Raw genomic sequence first — 25,400 nt, forward strand, 5'->3', positions numbered from 1 at the left:
ATGATATCTTTGGGAAAAAACCCACTGTACATTCATGAGACAACGAGAAAAGGAAATACCATTGACCCTTGAACAACATGGGTTTGAATTGCATGGCCCACTTAATACGTAGATTTTTTTTCAATAAATACAATTCAGTATTATAAATGTATTTTATGATTTTAATATTTTTCAAGCTTACTTTATTATAAGAATACAGTATATAACTCATGTAACATACAAAATATGTATTAATCTACTGTTTATGTTATCTGTAAGGCTATTAGTAGTTAAGTTCTGGGGAAGTAAAAGTTATATGTGAATTTTAGACTGTAGTCATAGTAGTGGGCTGTCGATACTCCCCCAACCCCCACACTATTCAAGGGTCAACTGTAATATCATAGCACTACTATGAAAAGTATCAACTTTATGGACCTTCTGAAAGATTGTGGGGTAACTAGTGGTTCCCAGATCAGATTCAAGAACTGCTGGTGTGTGTGTGTGTGTGTGTGTGTGTGTGTGTGTGTGTGTGAGAGAGAGAGAGAGAGAGAAAGAGAGAGAGATGAGTTTAGGGGGAAACACAATGTGAAAACAAATGAGGTGAGAGAAATCATTTGAGGGAGAAGAGACACAGAAAACAATGAGGCATGTGGCTGACGACGTTAATTAGGAATCAGAACATAAAAGTCTTTTTTACTCCAAGTATAACAGAAAGCACTCCATTAAAGATTTCTTTAAAAAGAAAATATTAGTTATATTTTGTTTGAAAAAAAGGATCTTTGGTTGCCTTTTGAATGCTTAAGGGGAGTAGCCAGTTAAAGGCAGAGGCAGAGAAGCCAGTTAAAAGTAAGCAGCATTAAAATTACTCAGGTGAGAGATGATGGTGGTAGCTGTAGAATGGTGGTTGTCACACAGGGCAGACAGACTGGAACAATATATGTTAGAACCAAGAGCACTTGGTGACTGGATATTGGGCAGAAGAAAGAGTCAAAGAAAATGATTTCTGCCCCAGCAACAGGTTAACGGCAACATTACTACCTGAAATAAAAAGCAGCAAGAAGAAAAGATCTGAGGGAACAAGAACACAAAAGTCTGTTTTGTATAGGTTAAGTCTGCAATACATATGAGACACCTAAATGAGGATGGCAAGCTGAATAAACACGTGTAAAGCTCAAGAAAAAGCTGAAGACATGGATTTACTATAATTAGCATATACACGGCAATCAAAGCCATGAGAGCAAAGTGACACCAAAAAGGAGGACTGTCCAAAAAAAAAAAAAAAAAAAAAAACAAGATTTTGAAAAAGGGCAGAATGGTAAATAGTATCAAAAGGTGCAGAGAAGGCTAGTAAGGTGAGGACGGAGAAGTGTTCACTGAATTTAGCAATGATGAAGTCACCAGAGAATAGACTAGGCAAAAATAGTTGGGAGTGATGTTGTGGCAGAGTCTATTGCAGAAGGCTGAGGAATGACTGGGGCATAAAAGCAAACTAAGACAATAAGTGTAGGTATTTGAAGGGGAAAATGTACAACAGTAGCTGGAATCATACACAAGGTTAAAGAATTACTATTTTTTTTAAGATGGAAGAGACTTGAATAGGCTAAGCATTGACAGGAAGAACCCAGAGAAACGGAGCTGCTGATACAAGAGAGAGAGACGTAAAAATTAGGAAAGCAAAGACTGAAATGCTGGAGGAAAATTAGATAGGGCTAGAGGAGAAATGCTTTTAGGAAGAGTTCTCATCTTGATGGACTTCCTATTTTCCTGATGTTGGAAATTAGGTCATATACTAAAAGTAAGGGCAAAGGTGGTAGAGTTCAAGATCTGAACAGAGTAAAAGAAGGTTTGGTTGAATAACTCATATAAAACCAATTCATTTAAGTTCATTTAATACTACATTATCTTAAATTATTAAGACTCACATAGCTTTATCTTGGTTTCTACAACATATTTACACCAAATCCTTAGCTGTGGAAAAAAATCCCAATACCAACATTATTTCTCTGAAAAAAGATTTGTTGTACCACAACCAGCTTTACAATATATTTTCTAGTAAAGCACCATGGGCACTCATTATTTTAAAACTACATTAAGTGAATCTATGCTTAATGTTCACTAAGTCTGAATGATTTCTGAAAAAGTTAAAAAAAAAAATTAAAGAGGGTGACACAAAAATAAAATGAAGTCAAGGGGCACCTGCATGGCTCAGTCAGCTGAGCAACTCATTCTTGGTTTTAGCTAAGGTCCTGATCTTAGGATCATGAGAATGAACCCTGAGTGGGGTTCCACAGTCAGTGGGGAGTTTGCTTGAAATTGTCTCTCCCTCTTCTGCTGCCCCTCCCCCTGTTCTCACACATTGTCTCTCTCAAAATAAATAAATCTTTAAAAACAAATAAATAAAATGAAGTCAGGGTCAGAATAAGTCTATTAGACACTTTTACGTGCATGTTACTGATTTAATCAGATGGTTAACCCAGGAGCATAAGAGACTGTTTATATGTATTATTTGAGGATAGCATTCTAGATCTGAGCGCCCTAAGGAGAAAGAGAGTGGTGGGGGAAAAAATATTAAACCAAAGGCTTACCCATTTACCTACTTCCTTAACAATGACCCTGAATTTCTCTTACTTAATAATAGCCAAGTTGCTATATGCAAATGTCTTCTCAATGAACTGAAAAATTCTAATCTGCATAGTCCTCTCCCTCATCCCAAGCAATTATATGTCTTATATTTTATAAACGTAAATGATGAGAAAGAAAGGTGAAATGGGAGAATAAAAAAGATGTTTGATTAGCGAAAAGGCAACCTCCTCTTGAAAATCACTGAATATAATTACCATCATAATATAATAGTGCCCTGTGATTTATAATACACATTTACTTATATATCCATCCACACAGTCACTTTTTAGTAAAAAGGCACATTGGAGAGGAAAAGGATTTGTTCCCTAGTTTCAGTCATGATCCAGTTGAAGAAGGTAGACTGTATAAATAAATAATTGCAATATAGTGTTCTAAGTGCTATAAATAGAGAGGATGAACAACTATAGCTTCAAGGGTTGAATCAAGATGAAAGCAAGCTTCAGAAAGAGGCTTCATAAGCAGAGATTCTTAAGACTTCAGAAGTTTGTCAGGAAAGGAGGGAGGAGCTGGGGAGATAAATCAGTAGTTAGAGCAGACATCCCAGAAAGTAGGAACAACATGTACAAAAATACAGAAGCATGGGGAAGGTGAGACATACTCAGGGAACAGCAGAGAGTAGCAGTAGCAATTTAACATCATGAAACATGCTGACAGCCCTGAGGACAGATGTGATTTTAGAAACAGGCAGAAGTAAGATGGGAGGGGGTCTTCTAGGTCAGCTGTCTCCTTAGAGGGGGATAGAATATATGTGATAGCTTCACTTCAGGGAGAGTAGAAAACATAGGAGAAGAAAATATTACATTAGAAAAATAATAAATAAAGCTGAGGAAAAGTGTGTTATGTGAGAAAACCAAAAGAAGAGAAGAGGATGGAACCATGATGAACACTTGCCTTTAATCATCAGGAGGAGTAAGTCAATTATATAAAATGGCTGTAAAGTAGTCAAAAAAAAAATGAGCAGTGTTTTGGTAAAATAGAGTATTGAACACACGTATGAAATTTCACTTCCCTCCTAAAACCCTGCTAAAACTATGGTAAAGAAATGTTTTAAAGATAGAAACTCATATGGATAAAAAATGGAAAGGCGGCGGCATAAAATTTTGGAAACTCCAAAGTAAGTGGACAGACACTAACTGATTGAGAGGATCCAAGAAAACCAACTCAGAAGCTGACAGTGAAGAAAGATGAGAACAAATTAGATGTACACAGCAAAATCCTCCAAAAGCAGCAAACGAAGAAGATATCTCTGGAAGTAGAACTGGTTGGATAGAAGATAAAATTGAAGAGATATTCTAGAAAATAGAACAATAAAGTAAGAAAAACATGAAAGAAAAACAGAAAAATTAGACAACCAGTCCATGAAATCCAATATACAAATAGTTAAGAGTTCGAGAAAGAAAGAAAAGAGAAAAGAAAGAAAATTTATCAAGTAATTCAAGGAAACTTCCTAAACTGAATGACAGGATTTATAAAACCGAAAGGGTCCAATGAGTTCCCATCACAAACAGCTGAAAATAAGCCATCAAGACACAATATTTGGACATTTCAGAAGAATTGAGATGAGTAGATTTTACAAGCTTCCAGTGGAGATAGGGAACAGGTCACTTAGAAATAGTAAATATTACTCAGCTATGACAGAAGGAAATCCTGCCATTTTGTGACATGGATGAACCTGAGGACATTAAGCTAAGTGAGAGAAATCAGAGAAAGACAAATACTGTATGGTATCACTTACATGTGGAATTCCAAAACTCATAAAAACAAAGTACAAGGTGGTTACCAGGGTCTGAGCTCAGTGGAGAGATTTGTTTAAAGGTACAAACTTGCAACCAGCAGACAAAAATGTCCTGGAGACCCAATGTACAGCACAGTGATTATAGACAACAACACTGTATTATACACTTCAAAGTTACTAAAAGACTAGATCTTAATTTTCCCCACCAAAAAAAGAAATGATAATTATGTGACATGATAGAAGTGTTAGCTACATTACAGTGGTAATCATATTGCAACGTATATATTTTATCAGTCAAGTTGTACACCTTCAACTTACACAATGCTATATGTAAATTATATCTCAAAAAAACTAAATTTTAAAAAAGGATCAGAAATCAGGATATCTGTGGACTTCTCAATAGCAGAAGTTAGAAGTTCTAATCTAACTGGATTACATGAAATCATGAATATTGATTACAGTGTCAATAGATGTGGTTTGGAGTTTAAGAGTCTGTTCTGGAAAATTATACTGTCAGCTGCAATGACAGGAAAATATTATGGAGTAGTCAGCCAGATCAAGGAGCTTGAGCCAGAATATAAATCAGTGCACTGCTTCCTTCATGGAAAAAGTCATGCTTTAGGGGGGAGAAAAAAAAGAAAAAGAAAGAAACCGCTGAACTAATCACTATTTAGTTATGTAGTTAAAATTGTGAATTACATAAAATCTAATGTGTTAAAGATGTAATTATCTTTATTATGCAATAATTTGGAAGCAGATCATAAGCAACTACCATTGAATGCTACAGTTTGATGGTTACTGTGGGGAAAACGTCTGGGAGGATGCCAGACTACACACACCATGGAATCTTAGTGATTGTGCAAGACAAGAAGTTTACCTGGCCAAATGCTATAGAGATGTGAACTCAACAACCTAACTTGCTTCAGTGTGACATCTTAGGTATTTTTAATAATCTTAACATTTCCAATTCAGGAAAGAATGCTCTTAAATATGTATCATTGGGCCATAACCATAGTTTAAATCATTTTTAATAAAATCTACTTTAAAAAGATTAAAGGTCCTAATAATTACTGTTCCTATTGCTATAGGATTTTCAAATATTCCTTAGAACTAATTACTTTTTACCTTTAGATACCCTAAGGTTCATGTATTATTATCATTTAAAATTCTTGATTTTATCTTTTGTGAACTTAAGTCCCAAAATCAAAATAATAAAACTGATAGTATCTTTTACACTTAAAATAACTTTGGATTTTCTATTCTGAAAACTCAATCTCTAAATTGATTTGACAAATCCAAAGAGAAGTTCAATCTTTATAGATTAAATGCAAATAAAATATATTCATGTATGTGTGTATATATATTAAACATATTTATATGAAAAACTGGTACAATAACTTTCAATTTCATTTTTGTTTCTAGGTTTTAATATCCTTATCAATCAGGAACAGGCATAGCACCCTTGATGGTAGAAATCAAGGAGGCTTGCAGGTTGGTTAAAGTCCTCACAGTTCACAATACATTCTAGCTCTGTGGGTAATCACAAAATCCTTATAAATTAATTGTGTATTAGGGATCCCTGGGTGGCACAGTGGTTTAGCGCCTGCCTATGGCCCAGGGCACAATCCTGGAGACCCGGGATCGAATCCCACGTCAGGCTCCTGGTGCATGGAGCCTGCTCCTCCCTCTGCCTATGTCTCTGCCTCTCTCTCTCTCTCTGTGTGAGTATCATAAATAAATAAAAATTTTAAAAAAAATTGTGTATTATATATATGTGTGTGTGTGTGTGTCAATAGAGAAGCCGTTCTCTGCCATTCTAATAATTCAGGTTAACATAATAATTTTGCAGAACTGTTCAATCTTATCTTCTTTACCTAGATACTTAATCAGCTCCACATGCTCTTAGATTAGGTGACTGGCTATTTTTGCAGCATCGTTAGGGGAAAACTGCACGTGAACCCCCATGGAAATGACCTTGCCATATTCTGTTGACAACTAAAATAGCAGTAAAACTCCTTCAATGCACAGCTCTCAATTACAGTGATATAACACATCCTCAAATTACTGGAAGACCATCCCAGCCAGAGATCTCACACTGAGGATTCCTAAGAATCCTCTAGAAGATGATTCTAGAGATAGCTTCTATCCAGGACCCACGGAACAAGATCTAAATGGCCAGAACCAAAGACAGGCTGAAATCTGCACGCTCTCACTTTCCCCTCCAGTCTCCTTTCCATCTTCTATGCTGGTTTATATTTCTGAATTGTTAACAGACACCTATTATGTCAATAACAATACCCATAATACTGCTCTTTGTATCCCTAGTTACTTTTTGTATGAATCCAATTCCTGGGTACAATTTGCTCATGATTTCACTAAAATATGCAAACAAACTAATTACTAAGATTGTAGCCACCTTCTTTTAGGTGCAACCCAGCTCACTCTGGTTCCTGGGCAATCATACTCAACTACTAAGCAACTCCTGAAATAGTAAAATCAAAATAAACAGGACAGGCAGCCCCTGGGATGTCAAACCTAGGAAAGTTTCTGTCTACACATTTGGTACTTGGCTTTTTGCTTAGAAACAGATTACTTAACAATCTTTCTTAATCTTCCCAAAGTGTCATATTTTTCTGAGCACTACTCTACAAAGAGTAAAGTTACTATAGTCATTGCATCTTGACTTCAAGAACTGTATCTTGGCATAGTCACTTATAATCATTTTTCTTCTCCTTAATAATCATGGTCGAAGAAATAAGCAACACTAAGACCAGAAATTAATGCATAGTATTTTTCTCCCAAATGGTTGGTCTTTCCTATTTCACATATCCACTAATTTATTCCAATTTGGCCCTAAATATTTCTTTTCTTAAAAGTACTATTACATCAGGCATGTGAATATACCCAAATGTTTCTTAAATGTTCATATATTATACTCCACTTATTACTGTCAATAAATATTCAAGATTCATGTTATTAAGATACCGTAAAAATGTCTTTTTCTCCCTCAATCTACACTCTACCCTGTCAACAATACTCTGTAAGTGAAAAGAATGTTATGAATGCTCACTGTTGAACAAATAAAATGGATGGGATCTGAAGTCATTACATTACAGCTCGGTTTCTCACATGCAAAGTCTTAATTCTATCATTAGTAACACAGGGTTAAACCTGAATTTATAAAGAAAAATCTGGCCACAAAAGTTTTTCTACATAAGTTAATAAATATCTACCCTCTCATTCTTGCATTCTATTTTTGTTTTCAGTATTTTTAAGACTAATATTTAACATTATTTAATGCTTCTCATTTAAACTGGTGAAAACATAAAGGAAAGGTAACCCTTGTATACTATTACTATGAGTATAAACTGGCACAAACATTTTGGAAAGCAATCTGGAATAGTGATATTAAGTATGTGTACTTCCTACACCAGCAATTCCTCTCCTGACTGTATACCACAGGAAGGGTTTCAGATAGCTACAAAAAATGACATAGTTATAGAAGCAAATAGAGGTATACTATGTATCCATCACTGGGAACAGAGAAGTAACACATGGTGTATGCACATACTGAGAATATACGGTAAAAAGCAATGAATGGGGTTTATGTATAGTTAAGTAGAAACAGATAATGTTTAAAAGGAATGAGAATTATACCAGAGTTTTTTACATAAAAACTTATAACCAGGGCACCTGGGTGGCTCAGTGGTTGAGCACCTGCCTTTGGCTTAGGTCATGATCCTGAGGTCCTGGAATCAAGTCCCACAACAGGCTCCCCAAAGAGAGTCTGCTTATGTCTCTGCTTCTCTCTCTGTGTCTCACATGAATAAATAAAATCTTAAAAAAAAAAAAAACATAACCATACATAAACAATATCAGGGATTTAAGTATGTTATAAGATATTTAGATTGAAATAGGGGATGAAAGGATAAAAATGAAAAAATAAGATTGGGAGCTGATTATACTGGGAAAAGAGAATGGGGCAGAAATAGGAGAATGAAAAATAAAGAATACAGAATCTTGCACAGATTGACAATGACAGTATACCATGTATCAACCAGTATTTTTTTTTCTTTTATTAATGAGAGAGAAAGAGAGAGATGCAGAGACACAGGCAGAGGGAGAAGCAGGCTCCGTGCAGGGAGCCCGATATGGGACTTGATCCCGGGACCCCAGGATCAGGCCCTGGGCTGAAGGCGGTGCTAAACGGCTGAGCCACCCGGGCTGCCCCCAACCAGTATTTTCAATTCAATTGCATGTACAAAAACCAAGAAACAACCAGTTAAATGGAACTATCCCTACTCAAGTACAAAAACAGGATTTCCTAAAAGTCTGGGGGAAAAAAATTATAGTGGGAGAAGAGTTAAATTTGGTATATGCCAAAGATAAAAAAAAATTATGAAAATTTCAACAGAATTACATAGATATTTGACAGTGTTAAACAATAAAATTTAAGATGTGACTAGACTAAACTTAAGGATGATCACACATCAGCACACACTGAAGGGTCAAAGCAAGGCAAGAAGGGTAATTGGGAAGTTATTGTCAATAATCTAAAAGTCGAATAACAAGTGCCCAAACTAAAATTTTGCTACTTTCAATACATTAACAGGAGTAAAATTAGGGAGTAATAAACTCACTTTGCCTAATGCAGTCCTACATACAGGCACAGTGCTTCACAGGAGTTAAAAACTGGCAAGAAGAAACCTGCCTCTTACCTGTTTCCTTCCACCCACTATTCCAACACCAATTACATATAAGGTAGAAATGGATAGAGTCTCATTGTAATTAGGTAAATACATATCCTCTTACCAGAAACAGGGGCCACATAGAGTAATAAAATATGCAGAATATTTCTGAGTGGATGAAAGGTAAAGGGGAGGTTATCAGCTGCCAGTGAGTCTCTCCTCACAAAGCAGGTTCCTGCCAGATTAGAGAAGTTTAAGTCCTGCAGCAATATTAACATTAACCTGTTATATCTGACACTTTCATAGCATTCTATTAAAAATTACTCTATTAGTAGATTTATAAGCCCAGGGTTTTCCTAGTTCTTGGGCAAACTCAGTGTTAATCTGAGGGGAAAAAGCAGAATCATTTCCCAGGAGTGGGACCTATATACCTTTGCCTCCAACTTTCCAAAATACCAGAAAGCCCTTTCTCCACAAGTGAATATTCAATAAATGCAACTTCCGCAGGCAGACAAGGAATGGGATTCCTAGAAGAATATGATAATATGTACCAAGCACTTTCCATAGCCAAGTACTACATTAAGCATTTGAAATAAATGTTAAAAGTCCATGCCACACATGCACTGGATTTATACAAAATATGATTTTACATGTATGTAGTTATGTATAGACAGCATAACCACATACTTTCTCTGCAAAAATATTTATAAACATATACATAAGCACATTTCAAAAACATATTTATGTATGTGTACATAAATACAAATACACATGTACACTTATATGTCTGCACATATACATAGAGATATACAGATATACATCTAAATATATACACACAGAAGAAGAAGAAATCATTTTTAGGATAAATAAGTTACTGACTGTCACAGTATTGTTTTAACTCAGATAGTAATGAGAAGAATTTTATAAGTGGCTTACAAAAAATAAAGTATCAATTATGTAGTTTATATAGCTTATGACACAGATTGTCTTTTATGTGCAAGCACTGTTTAATAATGACATCACAATGCATTATCAGTATCCCATTTTACACAAAAGGAAACAAAGAATCTGAGTCACAAGTCTAGAGAGCAGCACACCAGAACCTCGAATCCATGCAGTCTGATTCCAAAAGCATCTTCAACTACACACTATATTGGCTCTGTTCAGGAAATTATGACTACCAACTCTTTTACAAATTGCTTCCAGGTAAAACACTCTTAGGCATTTTCCACCACAGCAATAAATGGGTCATATGTAAATGAACAAATCTCCTCTACCTACGTGAGCTAATAAACAGATTATTTTTGCTTTTTACTTACACACACACATTCAAATTCCCGCCTAATAACTCATATGGCAAAGCACAGATAACGAGCTATCAGAAACTCTTAATTTAAAGCTGCCGTTATTATATAAGCAAGGAGGATGAAAAGATCTTAAAACAAAAGACTACCTGAAGTTTAAAGTTTTACGTGTAGCATTCACAGATCTACGATCTTTTAATTCATTACATAAAACTAAAGAATAGCAAAGAAGTAAAAAAAATGTAAACTGTGTATAAAAGCTATGATTTAGCAAATTACATACTTGAGCAATTTGAAGCTGAGAGACAAGGCACAAAAGACTACATAAAAGAGGGAAAACACGATTATCAGAATTAGATTAATCACAAAATGTAAATAAAGTTAGTAGGGAAAACCAATTTCCAACCCACAAAATGAGAGGTACAAATTTAGATTCTAATAAACTCTTAACATCTCCTACATGTTAGATAAGCTTTGCTACAACAGATAAATTGATTTTTTACACCTTTAAAGAGCTAAATACTTCTAAATGACACATCACATGAAATAGTTCATAACATTTTGTGAAATAATCTGTATCGTGTAACATGTCCGCTGATACAATTTCTGTAATTAATCACCTATAAAATTGTTCTTGAATTAGACATCTGGAGAAAAGATCAATTGTGAGAAGACAGTTATCTGATTATAATGAAAAGTGAATATATTTTTATGACTGCAAACCAGATATAGTGGGCACTAATGCAATGACGAATTTTCTCATACTACATACACATCACTGCACTTGCAAGACTTAGCTTGGTGACTCTATGGATAACTTCTGTCTTCATTCGTACTAGTATAAAGTCCTAAGATGAAAATATAACATATACTTTATAAATCTGACATCAAAGAATGAGAATACCTGCATGAAGGCCAATTTTATAATTATAAATCTATTCTGAGTCTGAAGCAGTGATCTAGATATGAAACAGACTTATAAGGAGCTATAAACACATAAGCTATTTCATCCTAGTAACCCAATTTTCCAAAACATAGTAGCCATAGCTTTAGAGTTAACTTGGATTCTAACGTTTGATTTCTTTCTTTAACATGAATTAAAAGGGGATCCCTGGGTGGCTCAGCAGTTTAGCGCCTGCCTTTGGCCCAGGGCCCGATCCTGGAGTCCCAGGATCGAGTCCCACATCAGGCTCCTGGCATGGAGCCTGCTTCTTCCTCCTCCTGTGTCTCTGCCTCTCTCTCTCTCTCTCTCTCTCAGTGTTACTATCATAAATAAATAAATAAATCTTTAAAAAAAAATAATATTAAGATGAATTATAAGCAAAAGTATTTAAATTGACAATGTTTACAGAAACTTGGAAATGTTCTTTGGCTTGTATTTCTGCGTTTTATTTCTCAGAAGAGATCTATACTGACAGTTATATGTAGAAAGTCTAAGATAAAATTACCTCAGATTTATCTCCAAAATGAAATGTGAGATAAGGAAAAAATAAATAAATAAATATCTGGTGAATAAGAGGTTAAGGTGATAGATACATAAAACCAATCAGAAAATGTACACCTTGAAAGCTCTGAGATCTTTCCCCTCTCCTGTAAATGCTGGACTACGGAAGAAAGCAGGTGAAGTGAAAAGATGCAAGAATCCAGAGGATCTGCTTCTATGCTTGGAAATTCTAAACCACTGTCCTATCCCCACCATCACCCTCAGTCCTGATCCTTAGACCTTCACAACTCACCAAACTCTGTGGTTCACCATTTGTCCAATTAGGAAATTATTCTATTTTTTTCTCTTCATTTCACCTACCCAGTTATTAGCCCTGCTCTCCAGCTTTACTGCCACCCCTTGTCCATATCATTCCCCTTCTGAATTACAGGAGCAGATATTTAACCAGCTCTTGACCCCTCTTTGGGGTCTTTTGTGGTTCCATACAAATTTCAGGATTGTTTTCTATTTCCATGAAAAATGCTACTGGAATTTTGACAGGGATTGCAATGAATCTATAGATTGCTTGGGTAGTATGGACATCTTAATATTTATTCTTCCATTTACCCAATATGGGATATCTTTCCATTTATTTGTGTCTTCTTTCATTTCTTTCATTGAAGTTTTATCGTTTTCATAGTACAAATCTTCACATTAACTTTACTAAGTATTTTATTGTTTTTGGTGCTATTTTAAATGAGACTGTTTCGTTAATTTCTTTCTAGATGCTTTGTTGTTAGTACATAGAAATGCAAATTATTTCTTGGGGCACCTGAGTGGCACAGTTGGTTAAGCCTCGATTCTTGGTTTCAGCTCAGGTCCTGAGATCAAGCCCCTACTGCTCCCGTGCTATAAAATGAATAAATATTTTTAAAACTGCAATTGACTTCTGTATGTTGATTTGTATCCTACAATTCTAACAGTTTCTTGGTGGAGTCTCTAGAATATTCTATATGTAGGATCATGTCATCTGCAAACGGAAACAAGTTTACTCATTCCTTTCTGAACTGAATGCCTTTTTATCTTTTCTTGCCTAATTGCTCTGGCTAGGACTTCTGATAGTATGTTGAACAGGAATGGTAAGAGCAGGCACCCTGATCTTAAAGGAAAAGTGTTTTGCTTTTCACTACTGAGTATGATGTTAGCTGTGGTCTTGTTTTATATGGCCTTTATTATTCTGAGGCATATTTCCTCTATATCTGCTTTGTCAACAATTTTTAATCAGGAAAGGAGGTTGCAATTGGCAAATGCTTTTTCTCTATCTATTGAGATGATCATATGATTATTTCTTTAATCTATTTTAATCTTTCATTCCGTTAACATGATGTATCACAATTATTGATTTGTGTATATTACAAGATCCTTATATCCCAGGAATAAATCTTACTTGAATATAGCATGTGATCCTTTTAATAGTGATGCTGAAATCAGTTGGCTAATATTTTGTCCAGAATTTTTGGATCCTTATTCAGGAAAGATATTGGCCCGTTTTCTTTTCTTGTCGTGTCCTCATCTTGCTTGATTTCAGGGTAAAGCTGGCCTCACAAAATGAGTTTAAGAGTGTTCCCTCCTCCTCAAATTTTGGGAAAAGTTTGAGAAGGATTGGTGTTAATTCTTTTTTAAAGGTTTACTTTAAATAGGAAAACTATTTGTACTAAGCTTTTCTTTGTTGAGAGGTTTTGGTTACTGATTCAATCTCCTTTGTTACTATGAACAGATTCTCTATTTCTTCCAGAATTAAGTCTTGATAAACTGTATGTTTCTAGGAATTTATCCTTTTCTTCTAGGCTATCTAATTTGTTAGCATATAATCATTCATAGTAATCTCTTATGAACCTCTGTATTTCGTTGATATCACTTGTAATGTCTCCTGTTTTATTTGTTATTTGAATCTTTTTTTTTTTAGTTAGTCTAGTTAAATGTTTGTCTATCTTTTTGTTTAGTTTTCAAAAAAAAACTCTTAGTTTCATTGATATTTTCTATTACTTTTTGGTCTCCATGTCATTACTTCTGCACCAATCTTTGGTATTTTCTCCTTTCTGTTAACTTTGGGTGTAGTTTGTTCTTTTTCTAGTTCCTTGAGTTACAAAGGAAGGTTATTCCAGATCTTTCTGGTTTCTTAATGTAGGCATTTATCAATATAAAACTTCCCTCACAGAACTGCTTTTGCTGCATCCCAAAGTTTTGGTATGCTACTTCCATTTTTGTTTGTTTCAACATATTTCTTTATTTCCCTTTTGAGATCTTCTTTGTTTCATTGGTTGCTCAGGAGTATGTTGTTTAATTTCCATATAACTTTGGATTTTCCAGGTTTCTACTTGTTGTTGATTTCTAATTTCATTCCATTGTGATCTGGAATGATACTGGGTATGATTTCAATCTTCTTAAATTTGCTAAGACGTGTTTTGCGACTTAACATATGATCTATCCTGGAGAATGATCTACATGGGCTTGAGAAGAATGTATATTCTGTTGTTAGGTGGAATGCTATATATATAACATTGTCATATAGATATACATATACTTATATAATACACATATATGTTACATACATTATATATAAAACATTGATTCAAATCCAATGTTTCCTAATTGATTTCTGCCTGGGTGATGTATTCACTGTTCAAAGTGAAATACTGAAGTTCCCTACTATATTGTTGTCCATTTCTCCCATCACATCTGTTAGCATATGCTTAATACATTTGGGTGCTCCAGTGGGGTCATATATATTTACAATTGTTATGACTCTCTAAAGACATAATTCTCTCATCATTATACAATGGCCTTCTTTACCTCATGTTATAGCTTATGAGTTAAAGTCTATTTTGTCTGACATTAAGTATGGCTACCTCCGCTCTCTTTTCGTTTCCTCTTGCATGGAATATTTGTTTCCCTCAGTTCACTTTGAGTCTATGAATATCCTTGAAGTGAGTCTCTTGTAGGCAAAATACATCTGGGTCTATTTTTCTTACATTAGTCATTTTATGTTTTTTGAATGGAGAATTTAATCCATATTTTCAAAATGTATTTGTGGGGGGATCCCTGGGTGGCTCAGCAGTTTGGCACCTGCCTTCGGCCCAGGGCGTGATCCTGGAGGCCCGGGATCAAGTCCCAGTTGGGGTCCTTGCATGGAACCTACTTCTCCCTATCTGTCCCTGCCTTTCTCTCTCGCTCTCTCATGAATAAAATCTTAAAAAAAAAAAAAAAATTTATTTGTGGACTAAAAGAAAGGGCAAAGAGAAGAAGGGGTAGAGAAAAAGAATGCAGAGAAAGGATAAGGAGAATAGAAAGAAACAATAAAGAATAAAGAGGATATTTAACAGGTATTCTACCAAAAATTAAGGTGAAAACCTACATATAGCTCACAATTACTGTGATTCCACTTCTATTAGGTAACTGGAACAATCCAATTCATAGAGATAGAAAGTAAAATGGTGTTGCCAAAGGCTGGCAGGAGGGGGATGTGGAATTGCTATTTAATAGGTACAGAGTTTTAGTTTTGCAGAATGAAAAGAGTTCTGCGGATGAATGGTGGTGATGGTAGCACAAGTGAATCTACTTAATACTACTGAATGGTACATGTGAAAATGCTGTACAGTGGAGTATACTTAAATTTTATGTTATGTATATTTTACCACAATTAAAAAAAAACTTCTATGGCTATTTTCTAGCCAAGAGATAATAGTGGCTTGGTCTAGATTAACAGCAGAGAAGATGCAACTGACTGGATAGTAAGAGGTGGACAGACTGGAATTATACTTTGAAGATAAGGATTGACAGGTCTTCGTGACTGACTAGAGGCTGAAAGAGAAAGATATCCACAATTAATTTCCAAATTACTGACATAGTAATTTCGGTGGATAAACTGCCAATTGTAAAGGAGAATACAGAGAAACAAATCAAATTTGAGTATGTTCAGTTTGAGAAACTTGTCGTACATCAAAATGAAAGTGAGTAGATGAGAGTATAAATGGGTCTTGAGCTCAGAACAGATGTCTGGCCTGGAGATGTAAATCACACAGTCCTCAATATTTCAAAGGCATCTGATACCTACAAGTTGATGATATTACCTGGAAAAAGAATATAAGAGTTAAAAAAAAAAAGGCCTGAAATACAGGCTTTGAAGGATCTAGTTATGGGGAACTCTCACTTTTACATTGGAGAAAAGAAGAAATTCCCACAGATGAATGAAAAAGAGAAGCCATACATATAAAATAAAAGTATAATAAATTAAGAGCTTACAGAAGAAAAAGAAAATGTGTTAAAATCAAGAATGATGATGATAATGGTAGGAGGTATTCATTAAATAACTACAATATTCCCAGAACTATTTTAAGCACCGCAAAGGTTCATTCATTTTTCACAACACCCTATGAGAAAGCTGCTTTATCCCCTTTTTAAAGGTGAACAAATTAAGGCCTAGAGAAAGCACGTAACTTTTCAGGGCCATGTATCTAGCAAACTAGGGAGAATCCAGAACCTGAATTCGTGACCACTGTGTGATACTGGCTCCATAAGTGTCCACTGGGTTTAGCAACATACAGATTGGGGATGTTAGCCAAGTGGACTTAAATGGAATGGCGGGGGCAAAAGCCAGACTGGAGTGCACTGAAGAGTAAATGGAGAGTGAGGAATTAATGGTAATATGAACAAATAACTCTTAAGAAATATGCCTATAAGCTCAGTCAATTAAGCATCTGACTCTTGATTTTGGCTCAGGTCATGATCTCAGGGTGTGACTTCGAGCCCCACAATGGGTTATGTGCTGGGCTTGAAGACTGGCTTAAGAGACTCTCTCTCTCTCTCCTTCCCCTTGCTGTTTAAGGAAAAAAAAAATGCCTATGAGAAAGGTGAAAGATAGGGTGGTAACTGTAAGGGGATTCAGTATCTAGAAAGTTTCATTAATACTGAACTTGCTACTAAAGGCAAGGCAGCACACTCAAGTATACAGAGAGATCAGACAGGTAATTTACACAATAATAAAGACAACCTGTACTTAAATACATTTAATGTACTAGGTACTCTTCTAAGCATTTCTTATATATTAATACATGTAATGCCAGGGACAGCGAATTAGCTCCATTTTACAGATGAGAAAACTGATATACCAAAAGGTCTGGTATGACCAAAGTCACACAACTGACTGCAATTCAAACCTTCCTGAGCAAGGACCTTCCATCAGAGAGCGGGCCAAAAATGTACATGTGGTATCGGAGCTTTGGGATCTATGACTCCACTAGCCACGCAGGGCCCAATAGAGCATTCTGTGAGACAGAAATATTCTATGCTCTGTCCAAGGTAGTAGCTATCAGCCTTGTATGAGAACTGAGCATTTGAAATAAAGGTGGTATGACAGATACTGAACTTTAAATTTTATTTAACAAATTTAAATTTAAACAGCCACAAGTGGCTAGTAGCTATCATACTGGATAGCACAACTTCAAAACATTGTTCATGAATATTCTAATTTTTTAAAGGTGAGCCAAAAATAGATTTTTTTAAAAAGATTTATTTATGTTAGAGAGACAGAAAGAGAGCAAGTAAAATGGGATAGGGGCAGAGGGAGAGAAATTCTCAAGCAGACTCTGCAAAGACTGTGTAGCTCGATGTGGGGCTTGATCCCAGGGCCCTGAGATCATGACCTAAGCTGAAATCAAAAGCCAAGGCCTTGGGACGCCTTGGAGGCTCAGCGGTTGAGCATCTGCCTTTGGCTCAGGACATGATCCTGGAGTCCTGGGATCAAGTCCCACATTGGGCTTCCTGCATGGAGCCTGCTTCTTCCTCTGCCTATGTCTCTGCCTCTCTCTGTGTGTGTGTCTCATGAATAAATAAATAAAATCTTAAAAAAAGAAAAAAGCCATGGCCTGACTGTGGCACCAGGCACCCTCCAGCAATAGATTTTAATGTGAAATCTTCTAATTTTAAAATGTTAGTTCCCTTAAAAAAATGTTTATCAAACAATCCAAATGTATATTAAGAGCATATATAATTTTCACAAGTTACAATGGCATTTTACAGCAATAAAATAAATAAGTTATAACTATTTGTTTCAACATATTGTATCTCAAAAACAATGTTTACCAAAAGGCAAAGAATGAAAAATCCCATTCAATACCATTTATATCAAGTTTAAACATATGCACATTACTTAACATACATACTGTACTTAAAAAACATACATGTGGGGCAGCCCGGGTGGCTCAGCGGTTTAGCGCCGCCTTCAGCCCAGGGCCTGATCCTGGAGACCCCGGATCCAGGCCCGGGTCAGGCTCCCTGCATGGAGCCTGCTTCTCCCTCTGCCTGTGTCTCTACCTCTGTCTCGCTCTCTCGCTCTCTCTCTGTCTCTCTCATGAATAAATAAATAAAATCTTAAAAAAAAAAAATACATGTGGTAATAGCCGTATAAAGGCATTCAACAGGAATTGTAACACCAATGTGTTGGTTACTTCTAGGGTGAGAGATGTAAATCTGATCAGAGAGCGTATATTAGTTTCTTACTTCTGCTGTAACAAATTACCATAAACATGGCTTAAAACAACACAAATTTTTTATGGTACACATCTGTAGATTGAAAGCCAACATGGGTCTTGGTAGCTAAAATCAAAGTGCCAACAGGACAATATTTTTCTAGAGGCCCTAAGGGAGAATGAGTTTCCCTGCCTTTTCCAGTTTATAGAGGCAACCACGTTTCTTTGCTCTCGGACCTCTTCCTCCATCTTCAAAACAAGAAGTAACAGGTGAAATCCTTCTCATGTCACATTACTCTGACCATGCTTCTGTTGTCACATCTCTTTCTCTAACACTGGGACTTCCCTCTTCCACTTTTAGTACTACTGTGATTAACCTAGGCCCACTCAAATTAGCCAGAATAATCTTCCTATTTTAAGGTCAGCTGATTAGAAACTTTAATTCCATCTGCAACTTTAATATCCCTTTGCCACATAATTTAACATATCCAAAGGTTCCAGGGGTTAAGATATGGATATCTTTGGGGGGACCATTATTCTCCCACAAAAGGTACACAAGAAGCTTTAATTTTATAATGTTTTATTCCTTAATTAGAAGATAAAAGTATTCATTATGTTTTTTTTATTATATGTCTTTCTATGACTCAAATATATTTAAAATTGATGTGAAATTCTCTTGCAAGGTAAGTTTTTCAAACTTGCATACAGACTTAAAATTTTAATGAGATGACTCAGGAGCAGTAAGGGGTAAAGGGAGAAAAATATGGAAGAATCAAGGCATTAGCCCTGCCTCAACCTAAACAGATCCTCTTTTTATTGCCTTTTACTTTTCTATAAAACATTTCATTTGAAAAGAAAAAAGGATTCCAATTATTCAAACAAACCAAAAATGGAGAATATAACTGGCATATGACTCTAAAAAAACTATAACATATGGTATAAAAAATAAACAATTAATAAGGTAACTCAGGATTTAATGATAGTTGAAGAGATATGTTCAGTCCTACAGTGAGGCTACTGGGGAGCCGAATGAGGTTTTGGATAACCTTACAGGGCTAAGGAGATAAAGCTTATAGTTAGTCTAAGGACCACTGAAGCCAAGAAGAAAGAAGGAAAGGTTGCAAGGAAATGCCCATACACTTTGGGCAATACCATAAAGAACAGTAATCTAAGAATGATATGAACAAGAAGTATACCGACTCTCATGGGGACTGCTTCAAATATCAAAGCTTGAAAACAGATCAATATAGTTGTAGACTGCTAGCTCCTTTAGGCACTCCTGGAAGTGTTGTTGGAAGATACCATCTCCTAGGTATAAGTTATTTCTAAAGAAAGATTTCAAATACAAGGTCTAAACCTAAAAAAACAAAACAAAAACAAAAACAAAAACCAGGAAACTGAGGAGACAAGACAATTAGCAAAAACCACAAGCAATAGAAATAGACTTGTAAGGGCTCCAGATAGTCTCTGCCATTTTTAACTACGCACAGAATGCTTAAGGTAACAAGAAACTAAAGGGCACCTGGGTAGCTCAGTTGGTTGTTTCTGACTTCAGCTCAGGTCAGGATCTCAGGGTCCTGAGATCAAGCCTCGCACTTCTCTCCCCACTCAGTGGGGAGTCTGCTTCTCCCTTTCCCTCTGCCCCTCCTGCCAGTCCTGCATGTGCACTCTCTCTCAAATGAATAAAATCTTAAAAAAAAAATTAAAAAAGACTCAGAAAAAGACTCAGAATTCTGAAAGTCTCAAAAGCCCAGGAATAGGACACAACAGATTTTTGAGGAGAAAATAAATTATTAAAAAACAAAACAAAACTGTATTTAATAACACAATGAATGGGTTTAAAAACACAGAAGTACAACAGGAAGGATTATTAATGAACTGGAAGAGATATCATAGGAAAATATTCAAAATAAAGACTGGAATGATAAAATGATGAAAATCATGAAGGACAGGATAAGAAACATAGATAATACAGATGAGAAGGGCTAACATACATGTAACTGGATCCCATGAGGAAGGAGAGAGAAAAAAGAGAGGAGGCGGTCACAAATAATATTTAAAGAGACAATGGCTAAGAATTTTCTAAAACTAATGACAGCAAATTACAGATTCAAGAAACATTATGAATCACAGAGCCATAAGTAAAAAAGGTATTCTTCAGGTAGAACAAAAATGACCCAAAAAGGAAGTATAATGCAGAAAGGAATAAGAAATGGTAACAGTGGTAGTAATTCTAAATGAATATTAACTATAAACAACAATGATAATATCTTGTAGGGTATTAAACATATAGCATTAAAAGATACAACAATACAGTCATAATAAGTCAGGGATAAGAGGAGTAAGTGGATTTGAAACATTTTAATATTCTTTCAATGTTTGGGAAAGGGTAAATGCACCAGAATTACACACTGATAGAGTAAAAAATGCATGTTTTAATCTCTAGGATAACCATTAAAAAGGAGTAGCCAGGATGTGGAACTTCTGAATTAATAAAGTAAATCTTTTGATACAGACACTTGCAGATACTATAAACAGGAAAGACAATGGAAAAACAATAGTTCTACCATTGCTAACAAAGTGAAGGAAAAAAATAAACTAGGTGGGGGATCCCTGGGTGGCTCAGCGGTTTGGCGCCTGCCTTTGGCCCAGGGCGCAGTCCTGGAGTCTCAGGATCGAGTCTCGCATCGGGCTCCCTGCATGGGGCCTGCTTCTCCCTCTGCCTGTGTCTTCTGCCTCTCTATGTCTATCATGAATAAATAAATAAATAAATCTTAAAAAAAAAAATGAAATAGGTGATCAAGGAAGGTGATATGATGGAGAATATCCTACTTTATCCTTAAACTCAGAAGGACAAAGTTCTATAATATTGAAGGGAAACCCTATAAGATCTGTGTTAATACTGATCCTATACCAACCTTAAACCCTACCACTATTACAGAACCTCTCCCTTGGAGTTGACAAACTACTTCAGTGATGGCATCTATAATAAACCTCAAACATTCTTAAGTACTACCCTCAGTCTACTAGCAGGCTTTTAACAAAGGAACATTTTTTCCTCCTTTTGTGATATCACTCCAGATAATTTAATAGGGAAAGACCTACTGCACAAAACACTTACCATATTAAGTGTTCTCCTAATGGCCCTTTCCTTGAAATCTTGAGGTCTTCCTATTCAATAATCAGGTCACAGCTAATTGGGACATTGATTTACTAGTGTCCCTTTATTTAAATCAAACCCAAGCTCAACATCTCCAGGAAGTATGCCTTTTTTGTGGAAAAGCAAAAAGTTTACTGACATTGGCAGATTTATTGGGGCTGAAGCCATCAAGCCTCCACTGACCCATCCAAATACCTACTCACATTTGGACATGCTCTCAAAAAGCAGCAGCTACAGAAAGGACTAAAAAACATATCTGAAAACTTTACATAGAAAGGACTCATCGTACTTACATTATATTCCTGTCCTCATTATTTAAAAAAAAAAAAAAAAAGAGTAATAGAAAAGAATGTAGATCTATTCAGGATTTAAGGCCCATAAATAGAATATACATCTTCCCTCTCATCTTTTCAAGATTTGCTTTTTATTTTTATTTATTTACTTGATTTGTCTGTGTCAAATAAATAGCACAAGCAGGGGGAGTGGCAAACAGAGAGGGAGAAGAAGGCTCTCTGCTGAGCAGAGAGATCAATGCAAGGCTCAATCCCAGGACTCTGGGATCATGACCTGAGCTAAAGGCAGACATTTAATCAACTGAGCCACCCAGGTGCCCCTCATCTCAATTTCATACAGAGCCATATCAAAATAATATTTTATCTTCACTGCTGCCTGAGGGTACATATTTCACACCTACGTATCTGTGTCTTTCTGTGGTCTTTCTTTTCTTTCCTTTTCCTTTTATTGGAGTTCAATTTGCCAACATATAGCATAACACCCAGTGCTTATCCTGTCAAGTGCTCCACTCAGTGCATGGTGTTTCTTTAGATCAAAATAGTCCATACTTGTTTGTCTCGGGAAAATCAATAATATATCTTGGACAGTTAGGTCCTAGAGGTTTCCTGGGGTACCCCCAATTTTTCAACAAGTCCTCAATCTGTACCTCAAGAATCTTAAATTTCCCTGGGTTTCTACTGTAGTCTAATATGTGAATGATCTTTTGTTGTGTTTGAAAGATATGGTAAGGCCAAAGGCTGTTGTATCTTTTGGTTTTAGCTCAGAAAAGACATAAGATTTCCAAAGAGAAGTTATAACTTTATTCAAGTATACTAACTAGCACATGATTTATCCTAAGGAGATATCCCTTACTCTTGACAGATTACAAATTGTTCGAATCTTTCCAACACAAATAACTAAGAGACAATTAGAAGGATTCCTAGATCTCACTGACCAATGCAGGCAATGAATCCCAACTTTTCCAAAATGGTGTGATTATTAAATAATTTAGCCAAGACCTCAATAACCAAATCTCTTCCATGTAAACCTAAACATGAACAGATCTTTTACAATATAAAATGAGCACCTCAGTCACTTCCTACTGAGTTAATTACAATGAATTTTTCTACCTATTCATCCATGAGAGATCTGAACAAGCCATTGGTGTTCTGACTTAACTTCATGAGAATCATCAGAAATCAAGAGGTTACTGAAATTTCTCTTGACCCAGTGGCAAAAGACTACCCAGTTTATCTAAAAATAGGCACAGTAGTTAAAGACTTCTGCTCACTTCATTTAAGGATATTCTTCCAACCCCAAGGTCCTTCATACTGTACAATCTTTGTTGCTCACTGCAAAGATAGAACATGTCTCAGCAAGGAGGCTTAGCTCACATAAAATCCAATTACTTTATCCCTCACATATTTCTATTCATTGTAATACTTAAGGGGTCAGCAAAATATGGCCCATGGGCCAAATTCCACCCACAGGATGGCCTATGAGCTAAGAATAATTTTTATACTGTTAAATGATATTAAAAACAGTATGCTGAAACAGATCTCAATTCTCCCCTAAAATGTGACTCCTTTGCTAGAGACAAGACACTCCCAGATGACAGAACTCACCATGAAGTCACCAGTTTGCCAGTTAGTGAACTGGTTAGCTGGAGTTAAAAGGGTTAATACACATAGGTTCAGAGTGGATCACTTTTGGGATAGTCCATAATTTTGAAATGCTTTGGAAACAATGAGGGTTCTTGACTTCAGAATTAATACTTCCTAAAAGAGATAATGACTATAAAGATAGAAGCCCATTAAAAAAGAGAGAGAGAGAGTGAGAGAGAGAGATAACATAAAGATCAAAGAAAACGGCCTGGCTGATCATTATGGCAATAGGTATCCCTTACTAAGATCTTAGCCCTCGTGATAGGAAAAATTCAAGTCTTTTAATAGGCTCAAAGAGGCTACATTACAATGCCAGCAATTACCTTCAGAGTTTGAAAAGGAAGGGTTTGGGGGAGAAATCTGGGTGATTACCCACGTTAGCTTCTGGTGCTCTCAAGAAAGTTTCTTTATGGCATCAAAGGTTCTCAAGAGAAACAGAAATATTTTACATAAAATTATACACTCTGGTAAAGACAAACTTGGTTAGTGAACTCACTCAAAGGGAAAACTTTACTAAAATTGCTGAGCATGTTGTTTTATGTCTCACCTCTCACCAGCATAATCCTTGGTTAAAAATAATAAAAGTGAAACATGGACAAGAGTCAAACCTCAAGGTCTCTTTGAATACCTCCAAATGGTTTTCACACAAGGGTTGTGAATATGTCCTGGTCATCATTTGCTTATTCTTGGGATAGACATAGATTTCTTGTTGGAAATCTACATCTCAAATAGTAGCAAAAACTTCATTCAAGGGCACCTGGGTGACTCACTCAGTTAAGCATTTGCCTTCAGCTCATGATCCCAGCCTCAGGCTCCCTGCTCAGCAGAGAAATGACTTCTCCCTCTCTCCCCTGCTCGTGTGTGAGCGCTCTCTTTCACTCATTCTACCTTAAATAAAATAAAATAAAATAAAATAAAATAAAATAAAATAAAATACTTTATTCAATATGTTTCCAACCTCAGAAATTCCAACCTCTCTCTGATGAGAGGTACCCATCTTGCTGAAGCTATTATTAGAGTTTTCAAAGCCCTTCCACTTGCTCAGAAACTTTACTGCCCAATCTTCAAGAAGGTAGAAAGAACAAAGGGAATTCTGAAACTATACTTGCTACCTATTAGCAAAGATCTTAGAGACTCTCAAACTTCCAAGGCCCAAGATACTGCCACTGGCTTTAATGACAATGAAATCAATTCGTTATGGGGCTCAACCACTCTCCAATTATGAATTAATAAAGACTAGCCTATACATTTAGAAACGTTATCTCTGATACTAGATTCTACACAACTATAAGCAGACATGGCCAAATACTATTTGTCAGGAATTCATGCAATATACCCAGTCTTTCCTCAACATCCTCCTAAACAATTCCTATTTAACTTAAAACTTAGAGACATGGTCTTTTGGAAAAGACAGAGAAAAATAGTCTTTGGCCCTGAGAAAAAGAACTATCTACTGTTAACAACTAGTACAATGAAACTCCTTGGAATCATGTCTCTCAATTCAGTAGGCATAAATCAGCCTTGAATCACTGGAAGACTGTTGGCACCCAGAAACCTCAAGCTGAGGATTCTTAGGAGTCTTCTAGAACTAGATAAATCCCTCAACAGAATGTTCACTCCTTCTAGAAGCAGGTCTTTGGAAGGAGAGAACTTAACCAAAGACCTTTAGACCAAGATCCACAGAACAAGACTAGTAACTGTCAGGCTTTATCGTCTCTAGTATTCTGCTCTTTATTTTCTTCACTATCTTCTTTCCTCTTTTGTTGTTAAGGTTACCTTTAACTATGTTACCCATAAGGACCTATACTTAAAACTCTCCATTTTTTTTAGTCACTTCCTCTTATAAACCCAAAACCTGGCTAAAATTTACTTTTGATTTGACTAAAGCATACAAACTGACCATCATAGTCCATTCCAGTTGCTATAACAAAATACCATTGCCCCGAGGGCCTGTTAAGCATCTAATTCTTGATTTTGGCTCAGGTCATAATCTCAGGGTCGTTG

General features: G+C 35.9%; 1 protein-coding gene and 1 long non-coding RNA gene across 11 annotated transcripts in view; one reads left to right on the forward strand and one right to left on the reverse strand.

Annotated features, from left to right (window-relative positions):
* CDK8 (cyclin dependent kinase 8) overlaps positions 1-25,400 on the reverse strand; it is a 136,485-nt gene that overhangs the window by 75,973 nt on the left and 35,112 nt on the right. The gene's annotated exons all lie outside the window — the stretch shown is intronic.
* The window catches only part of LOC112669506 (uncharacterized), a 35,540-nt gene continuing 31,263 nt past the window's right edge, over positions 21,124-25,400 (forward strand). For 2 of the 4 annotated variants that reach the window (XR_007405791.1, XR_003142315.3), the window contains exon 1: positions 21,124-25,095. This is a non-coding gene — a long non-coding RNA (uncharacterized LOC112669506). The remainder of the gene's footprint in view (positions 25,096-25,400) is intronic. The other 2 variants (XR_003142316.3, XR_003142314.3) reach the window with 2 other exon arrangements.

This window comes from Canis lupus, chromosome 25 (genome assembly GCF_003254725.2).
Source record: "Canis lupus dingo isolate Sandy chromosome 25, ASM325472v2, whole genome shotgun sequence".
Classification (NCBI taxonomy): Eukaryota; Metazoa; Chordata; class Mammalia; order Carnivora; family Canidae; genus Canis; species Canis lupus.